Source organism: Lissotriton vulgaris, chromosome 4_1, assembly GCF_964263255.1.
Source record: "Lissotriton vulgaris chromosome 4_1, aLisVul1.2, whole genome shotgun sequence".
Lineage (NCBI taxonomy): Eukaryota > Metazoa > Chordata > Amphibia > Caudata > Salamandridae > Lissotriton > Lissotriton vulgaris.
In genome coordinates this window covers 226,852,316-226,861,952 of record NC_141691.1, presented here as the reverse complement: position 1 = coordinate 226,861,952, position 9,637 = coordinate 226,852,316, and positions in this window count along the sequence as shown.

The following is a 9,637-nucleotide window of genomic DNA, read 5'->3' as shown; positions in this document are numbered from 1 at the left end:
AAATGCCTAAAACTTAATGCAGGAAAGACGGAGGTCCTCATTTTCGGCAATAACCCTAACATCTGGACCCCTAATTGGTGGCCTGAATAAATGGGAATCCCCCCGGCGCCTACTAGCAAGGCTAAGAACTTAGGGGTGATTATGGATAATAAATTAACTTTTGGAGAACAGGTTAGTGGAGTTGTTTCAATAAGCTTCTATCTCCTCAGAGTCTTGAGGAAAATAACATTCTTTCTACCAGAGGAAAGCTTTAGGAAGCAGTCAAAGTGCTCATTTTGTCTCGGCTGGACTATTGTAATAGTCTGTCTGTGAACATTCATAAAAAAACAACTTAATAGACTCCAGTTGGTGCAAAATGCGGCAGCCAGGTTGCTTACCAGTACGCCTAAGTTTGTCTCTGCTAGAAAGGAACTTAAGCAGCTTCATCTGGCTTCCAATTTCCAATGAAACAGCGTGCTCAATTCAAAGGGGCCCTGATAATTTGAGGAAACGTCTTCAATGGTAAGTCCCCGGAAGAACATTTCCCCGGAGAACATTGCGATCCGCGGAGGCAAAGCAAGTGGTCGTCCTTCGAGTTAAAAAAGCCACCTGGGGCAGCAGAAGTTTCATCGTCAGTGGTGCTAAAGCTTGGAACAATCTGCCATCACATCTCAGGAATGATACTGAGCTCCTCTCCTTCAGGAAGGGGCTCATAACTTGGCTATTTTCCCAATAGCCTTTTTTCTGGTATCCAGTTAGGCATCGGCTAGCGCCAGGACACCTTTGGGTTGAAGTGCTCTTTAAAAGGTTATTAACATAACATAACATCCACAATAGGATTATAATGAAAGGATTTGATAGTGGACTAGATCGACCAGACAGCAGCTTTCATGATATCATCCAATCTGGGCCCTAACCAAAAAGACTTTGAGGCCATTGCCCCTCGAGCCAAAGCTGGTTCAAAAACAGAATTATTGTCAGCCTCTGACAACAGCAAATGCATCTACCTGGCTAATGTGGCATCTGCTGCAGGTCTGAAGGGTTTTTGTAATGCAATCAACAACTGACCCCCATATCAGAATGGAATTCAATGGTACTTACCTCATAAGCCTTTAAACATTGCACCACACAGACTTTACTATTACCAGGGAATGCTGAGTAAGAAACAGAACAGCAATTTCTCTTTGTTTTCCTGGTGAAAGCAAAGGAACCACCTTCAAGAGAACACTCTACCGGATAGATCTGGCACCCGAACATAAGACACTCTTTTACAGGAAATTAAGCAAAAAAGCATTGTCAATTTGGATGCCAGCTGCTTGTGCGATAAATATCTGTTATCTGGCCAACTCTCTAAAATCTTTAGAACAATATTGATGTCCAACAGAATGGAATACTTCAGTTGGGGAGGGTTGGTCATAGAAATACCACCTAAGAGCTTTCATGCAATAGGATGTTCACCAATGGGCTTACCATCCAAAGGGAGATGACCCGCAGAAATTGCAGACCTATACCAGCAGATACCAAAGAAGAAAAAAAATTACGAATAAACAACAATCTCCTGCAACAGGATATGCACCCCGTTCACTGGACCAACCACACCAGTGCCACTATGCTGAGGTGGAGAGTTTGCGAATCAGCAGACCATGCCTGTCCGTAGAAGGTGACAGCATCCTGAGAAATGCCTGGGAGACTCTACCTCTCCTGGAAACACTCCAGGATTACAGAGAGAGCTGTCCCAAGAAGATTAGAGCGTGAGGCTGTCCCCCTTAGTCAGGCAACAGGTATCAAAAGAATGGAATTGAGACTGGGCAAGCACATGCCAAATCGAGGACTACCGGAAACTATCAACACCCCGTCCATCATCCCCTTTGGTTTTGCTTTGTTCGCCCTAAGTTGACAGGGTATGCACAGACGTGGGTCCCTTGCTCACTTTGCCACTGGATTCAAGCTAGCCTGGCTGATGACGGCTGATTAGCCAGAAACCGGCCCCAGGATGCTTGTTTCCGCTCCAGGGAAGACATGGCTTGTCAGTTCAGGCTGGACTGTTCCCATGAGGCACAGGGTCAGACTGATATGCATATGAATATGTCTGATCTGAACTGGGGTGGCGGAGTGAGCTAAAGAATGATGATGGATTAAACCCAGATCAGTTGACTTGGGGTGAGTGCTTGCATTGTTCAACACTCCGTCCATCATCCCCTTTGGTTTTGCTAACAAAGTCACTAGAATCATCTCCGCTATCTGACGTCTCACCCTGGGACAGAACCCTGGGAATCATAAACAGGGGTAACATGTAACTCAGGCTAGGAAACTAGTCCTGCAGAAAGGCATCCATGGTCTGCGCTTCCGTATCTGCGTGCCCACTGAAAAAGGATGCAAGTTGTCAGTTGAGACAAGAGGCAAAAAAAAACAACAAGCATGGGCTCCACCTGCTTTGAATCGTGTGAAAGATCTTTGGGTGAAGTCTCCAGTTGCTGAAATCCTGTAGATGACGGGATTGCAATTGTATTACGCTGGCCTGGGACATTTTCCGCCACCATGACAAGCGATGTGGAAAGCAAAAGTGGCAAAAGTCCTTGTCTATCTCTGTCAGAAGGCGAGATTTGGTCCCCCCCTACTTGTTCACATACCAAACTGCGGAGACTTACATTTGCAGAAGGATGCAACAATCCATCTTGTTGGGAGAGAGGCTCTGAATTGCAAAATACCCCGCAAGTAGCTCCAAACAATTGATATGAAGGGACATCTTCGACTTGGCCTAACGGCCCCAGTGGATATCGTTCTGCATCTCAATCTTCAGCCCCACTGGTTGATGTCCGATTCTATAATCATCTCTGGAGCTGATCCAAGGATGGCTGTGCCATTCCAGGCCTTGATGACATTTCTGTTGTGGCTTCCTATGACAAATTCACTTGTCCCTTGCAGAGGTGTTGGGTCTTGTGGCGTCAAAGGGCCCTGTAGGACAGAGGATCCGGGAAAATTCGGGCTGGAATCAGAGAAGCTAGAAGCCCTACAAGTCGAGCTATCAACCACCAGGAAATCGCCTGCATACACAATGGAGACCCCAACTCCTTGATGTTTTGGACCTTTCGAGGGGGCAGAACCAGCTACATCAAGCCCGAATCTACTTGAAAACCCAGGAACTCCAGGAGTGAGCTGAGATAAGAACCGATTTTTGGACATTGATAATGAAACCCAGATCCTGAAGAAGGAGAATTGTCCATTCTAAGTGCGTAAAAACTGTTTGAGGGATCTGGGCCATAATAATGATGTTGTCCAGGTAGACAATGGAGTGTACATCCCTTGCTTGAAGGGATTGTACCACTGCCCTCATGATCTTTGTGAAACATCACAGACGTGAGGCTAAAAGGCAGGACCTTGACCTCTTAGCAGTCACCTAGCCACAGAAACTGCAGAAAATGATGAGGGACAAAAATTGGGATGGCAAAATATGCATCTTTTAAATCTAGCCGAACTATCCAATTTCCTTCATGAAGGGCGTCTCACAAAAGAGGGATGCTCTCCATCTTGAAGTGTTGGTAAACTAACTATGCATTAAAGTTCTTCAGATTGAGCATCAGACACAAGCTGCACCCTTTCTTTTCTACTAGAAAGATAGAACTGAGAAAAATGGTCAGAAGAGGAGATGTCATCCCATGGCTCCTTTCTCAAGGAATGTCCGAATTTCTGAGGTAATTAAATCTGGCTCGTGTTGGGGAAAATGCATCACGTTGGGTTGACATTCTTGGAAGAGGGTGAACTCCAACCTGAACCTCTGTACTGACTCAAGTTCCCTACATCTTGGGTTAACCGTTTCCAATTGTGTAGAAATAAACCAGTTTTGCCCCCCCCCCTCCTCCAAGAGCGAACCTCTAAAGAGGAATAATTCTCACCCGTAGTTCTAGATTGCTGGGAGGTTCATTGCAGCCCTCTGAAGCAACCTCTCCAGAATCAATTCCTGCTGCCTTGGTTGCGAGAAGGATAGAAGTTGGAGTTATAAGAGGCGTCTTGTACACCACCTCTGCCTCACTTTTAGTAGTCTTGCTGTGTTCCTTGATAGTAACCCCAGCCGAAAGCAAGCCCCCTGAAACATGCGCACATGCCAAAAAGAAACACCTTCCTGAGGGACCCTGGGGCTGTAAATGGCTACAGTTTTTGTGAGTTCCTTGGATATGGGGCCCAAAAAAAAGACCTTGCATTACTGGTCCTGGTCCAAAGATGCCAAATCATTAAGCTTAGGATAAATTTGATAAGAATGGAGCACCTATGCTCGGTGGAAATTGCACAGTTCTCATTGCCGAGTTGGTACATAGCCCTTTAGGCCCATCCCACCAAAACACCCAGATCGATGGGGGTTGCGGAATCCTTGGTCTGAAAATCCAACTCCAAGATCTTCATAAGAGAGCTGGTGACGTCAAGCAACTTATATTGGCAGTTGCACCAGGTGCGGTGAAGTTCCCTTTCTGGGGTCTCTGGAATACGTTTTTAGAAAAGTAACCATGGTGGGATCCCCCTTGGGGGTTTCAGTCACCTCGCTGGGGTGATCCGGCCTGGGGCATTCTGACCGTAGTCAACAAAATCATTTCTTGCGGAGGGAACCAGGTGGTGAAGCAAGGGTGAAAAATCTCGGTTGGCTCAAAATCCAGCACTTTTGACAGTTTCATGGACTCTTTGTGGCGCCTTTTGTGTTTACGCTTGCTGGGGCCAGGCTTGTCTTCGTGTCCTGAGCTTTTTAGATTAGAGGATTTGAGATCCTTAAGCCTCTGAGAAGGGCAAGAGGTTCTATCGGGCTGAGTACCATATGCATGATCCCCCGACAGGGAGTATGCTAGCTTCTCAAATGCAGCCAGGTGGAGACCACGGTTCCCTCTAGACTGTGATCCTGCGCGGCCGCCCTGCTTCCACCTTCATGCTGTGCAGAAAGACATCAGCTTGCACTCTCCTTCACAAGTCTATAACTTTAATAATGAAAGTAGTTGAATTATTAACATTTTGTTGGTGCAAGGTTAACCCTTTCCCAAATGGGATCCCTTAATTTTCAAGGATATAAATATAGTGAAACTAAATTAGGGAACTCAAAGCTACATGGCTTCCTTCAAATGCTGTGCAGGAAGATGCAGCTTTACAAGAATCCATTTCTAGATTTTAAGCAAGCTTTGTCTGAGAAGGATGTATGACGTAACAACGCATACTTTTACAATGCATTTTTTACAACGCAACATCCATTACAACGCATTCGATTACAACGCATGCCATTACAACGAATTTTTTAAAACTACCATTACAACGCATTCCATTACATCGCATACTACATTTACAACGCATACTATTACAACGCATAACATTACATTGCATGTAAGGTAAGTATTTGATAGTGTAGGGGTAAATATTACTATTCTAACTCCAGGGGGGTGCAACAGTAGGGTAAGTGTTGGATAGTTTAGGGGTAAAAATTACTATTCTAACTCCAGGGGGTGCAACAGTAGGGTAAGTGTTGGATAGTGTAGGGGTAAAAATTACTATTCTAACTCCAGGGAGTGCAATAGTAGGGTAAGTGTTGGATAGTGCAGGGGTAAAAATTACTATTCTAACTCCAGGGGGTGCGACAGTAGGGTAAGTGTTGGATAGTGTAGGGGTAAAAATTACTATTCTAACTCTAGGGTGTGCAACAGTAGGGTAAGTGTTGGATAGTGTAGGGGTAAAAATTACTATTCTAACTCCAGGGGGTGCAACAGTAGAGTAAGTGTTGGATAGTGTAAGGGTACTATGTGTTGTAATGCTATGCGTTGTAATGGTATGCGTTGTAATGACTGCGTTGTAATGTCATGCGTTGTAGTGGTATGCGTTGTTGTGTCATGCGTTGTAATGGTTGCGTTGTAATGGCATGCGTTGTAAAAGTTGCGTTGTAATGGTAGTGCGTTGTAAAAGTTGCGTTGTAAAGGTTGTTTCCCGTCTGATAATAATGACTTTGGTCTGGAAATAAGCTTCTCCGTTACAGTTTGGAGTCACATTTGCTAAGACAGCTGCATGGGCCTGTCATAAAATAGGAAGGATCATGGTAAATAATGAACATCCCTCTGGAAAAGTGCCTTTGACATGAATTAATTCATTATTGTGGTCCAACCGCTGTATTAAGAGTACGGCGGCCAGAGCGCAATAGGACTGCTGCCATCGCCATGCATATTACGAGTTTTCTCACATCCACCCTTTTCATGGCGGTGATTCCGCCACGAAAAGTGTGCCAGTGAGGAAACATAGGGGGTCCTATAAAGCCCCCGTTCCCACAGGGCCACAGGATGCATGCAGTGGGGAACATGGTGTTCCCCCCTGTTTGCTTGCACCCCCTTTCCTGCAAAGCATGGACTTTATATTTGATGCCAAAATTAGGTGCCTTTATGCCCCGGAAATCTCATTACTTATGTGTGAGGCCTTGCCACATGGGGGCAGTTGGCAGAGATTGACGATTTGGGCAGACCAGGGATTGGCTAAAATGGGGGACTTGTATGATAAGGGTGCCATGATTCCATTTAATGACCTGCAAGATCGATATAACTTACCCGGAGGAATCTTCTTTTTGCACTCTGCCCTCACAGTGGCCGTACGAAAACTCTGGGGAGAGGGACTCACTGAACCACAGACATCATTGGGTTGCCAATATGTGGTGATGGCGGCAGGTACCTTTAAGGCGGTCACATGTTTATACAGGCGCATAACACAGGAAACACTAATGCCCTTATTGCGACTAACGTGGGAGGCAGACCTTGGAGAGATTATTTCACAAAAAACCTTGGGTGAACTAGTAGAGAGGGCATGGAGGAGCACCAGAAATGCCAGATTCCAATTGGTACATTTTTATATCTTACATAGAGCATACCTCACCCCGGAGAAGATTAATAAGTATTTTGCGACCCAAACAGCGGCTTGCCCGCGCTGTAATAAAGGAAGGAGCAGATTTCAGACATATGTTCTGGGACTGCCCGCAATTGGGTAATTTTTGGGGAGAGGTAACTACGCTGCTGGCCGACGTCACCGACAGGGAAGCAGAGACGTCTCAGAAGTATTGCCTTTTACACTGGTTTCCTCACACAACCAAAAATAAAATCACGAGTAAATTCTTAGATATGGGCTTACTCCTAGCTAAAAGAGACATCACCATGTACTGGAAAGCAAAACAGGGCCCAAGTATAGCCAGATGTAAGAAAGAACTCCTTAAGTGGGCAGAATGTGAAGGAATAACCAGGATGCAAATAGCAAAAAGAACGGGGAGCAAGAGGCCGCTGGAGGCAGCAAGAGCATGGGAAACTTTGGTTGTACTACTTCGGATCCCATACGATGATGGGGATGAGGAATCAATTGGGAAAGCCCCGGCAGGAGTAGGCTACACTATATACCCCATTGCAAATAATAGACCCGTGGACTGAGACAAAAGACATAATGCACCGCCGCCCTTACTGAACGATGGATCCCAATGTGCTACCTCAGACGAATGGGAAACGCAGCTTGGAGCAGCTGTGTTCCGCAAGTTAGTAATATGAACACAAGTGACACGCTTGTGGGGAGGGGTGTGGGGGGATAGTTGTGGGAAGGGAGTTTGATTTTGGGATTGAGGACATTAATAGCTGCTCAAGAATTGAATACAGAACTGCTCGTGATCATTGGTTCGCTGGGGGCAGGTGGAGAGTTCAGGCTCATTGTGATGATCTGTATTCCCTTGTTTTCTCTACTGAATTAATTGTATAAATGTCTGGTCAATTACAATCCTAATCAATGATAATTATGATGCACTGTCAATACCTGGAACCTATTGTAAAACCCAATAAAGTTTGTTTTTTAAAAGAAAATTAAGAAGTACAAATATTTATAATCTCCTTATTATAAGTACCTTTGTGCTGGACCATCCCTGCACGGTGAATTTTCATGCCCCCTTGCCAAGAATGACTGACTGGGAGTACCTGTTTTGAAATGTTTGCCCCACCCTCACGTGAATCCAGGGTGTGCGCAAAGACCTAAGTCTATCCCTTGTCATGAGCGAAGTCCTAGACCCATCCTAAAACTGGAGGGACATATCAAGCGTGCCCTCACAACTGACCCTGTCATGGGTTTAGCATGTAGAGAGGCGGTGACAGATTACCATGCGTTATGGATCAGAAGTTGTGCCCAGTTTTTTTCATCTCTATCACCGGAGTGAAGACCAACAGGCTCATTGATGTAAAGTCCAGCTTTTGTGCACTAAACCAGATCCTAGCACTAACATCCTGAGTACATGTTAAGGGGAGGGGACTGCAGCTTGACCCCCGGAATCAGAAAGGTTAATTCCACACTGGACTGAGGACAGTGACCTGCGTGCTCTAAGGAATGTGAGCACAGTCTCTCTAGACAAGCGGTTCCAGTTTGAAACCATAGTATCTCCGGACTGTGCGTCTGTGGTAACGTACTGTGCCTGACTGTAAAGCTGCAACAATGAACCGTGCCTGAGCAAACTGTGCCTGACTGGACTGTGCATCTACATCAATTCATTTTGCTGTTTCTGGGTTGTACTTCACTGAGAAGATTTCATCCAGGCAACTAAGTGACACTTTATATCCTGGTCCAAAGCCTCATCTCACCCAGAAGTGGGTTTGCCACAAGCCAAAGCCCTGCAAGGCTGCAGAGACTATCGGATGGCAGTCTCCACTGCCGCCTGCTGCAGTCGAGGCCTGAAGGCAGTAGAACCTTCAGCCAGTGTGCTTCCTCCCAGAAGAGCAAGTGAGCCAAAGGTGTGCTGCATTTCCTGGGCTGCTGTGCAAGAGTAACTAACACACTCCACTAGAATGTATGGCGATACAACGTGTTCTATTACAACGTGGTATGTTACATCGAGGTCCTCACAACGCAAGTCGTTACATCGACTTGCGCTGGAGGCTGCTGGACTTAGGGACCGTGTGAATTACTATTCCAACTCCAGTCTACGTACAGTGGGGAAGGTGTTAGAATAATCATTTACACTATTCCTTAGTCAAGAGCGCCCTCGATATAACGACTTGCGTAGTCAAAACTGCGATAGTATGTACCGCATTGTAATTGATGCTTGATAAAGGATGTTTCCCCTCCACTATCGCAGAAATAAGACATGGCAACCAGGGGAGTAACACAGGCCCCTGCATTCCAGCGAGGCAGAGTGGCCTCAACCCTCATGTGCCTATCAGACCTTCAGTGGGCCAAATTTAGCCCAAGACCAATGAATATCTATGAGATATGGGAGACTAAGTTGCACATCTTCACATTCTGCAGGGTGGGCAAACCTTTTTGCGTTAAGCCACTGTTAGCAGTTGCCAAACTAAACTGAATTGCCAAACTAGTAAAAACAGGTGATCTGCACCTGTGCCTAACACCCACCATGGCAGGACTCGAACCCAGGAGAAGAGGAGAAAGAGAGGACAGCATGGGATAGGAACACTGCCCTAAGAGCACACCTACCCTACACCATTGAAGTATTTGTGACTGTAGACTGTCATGAGTACTATTAAGTTTTCTTTGTGTATCAAAGTACTTAAAAAAAAAAGTAAAGTTCTGGGTTGGACAATCCGTTATTGTGCTGTAGGATGATTTGAGAACTAGGGGGCATATTATCAAGGGGGTTTATCTCCGCTTTTTTGGCTTTAAATGCCAAGAAAGCGGA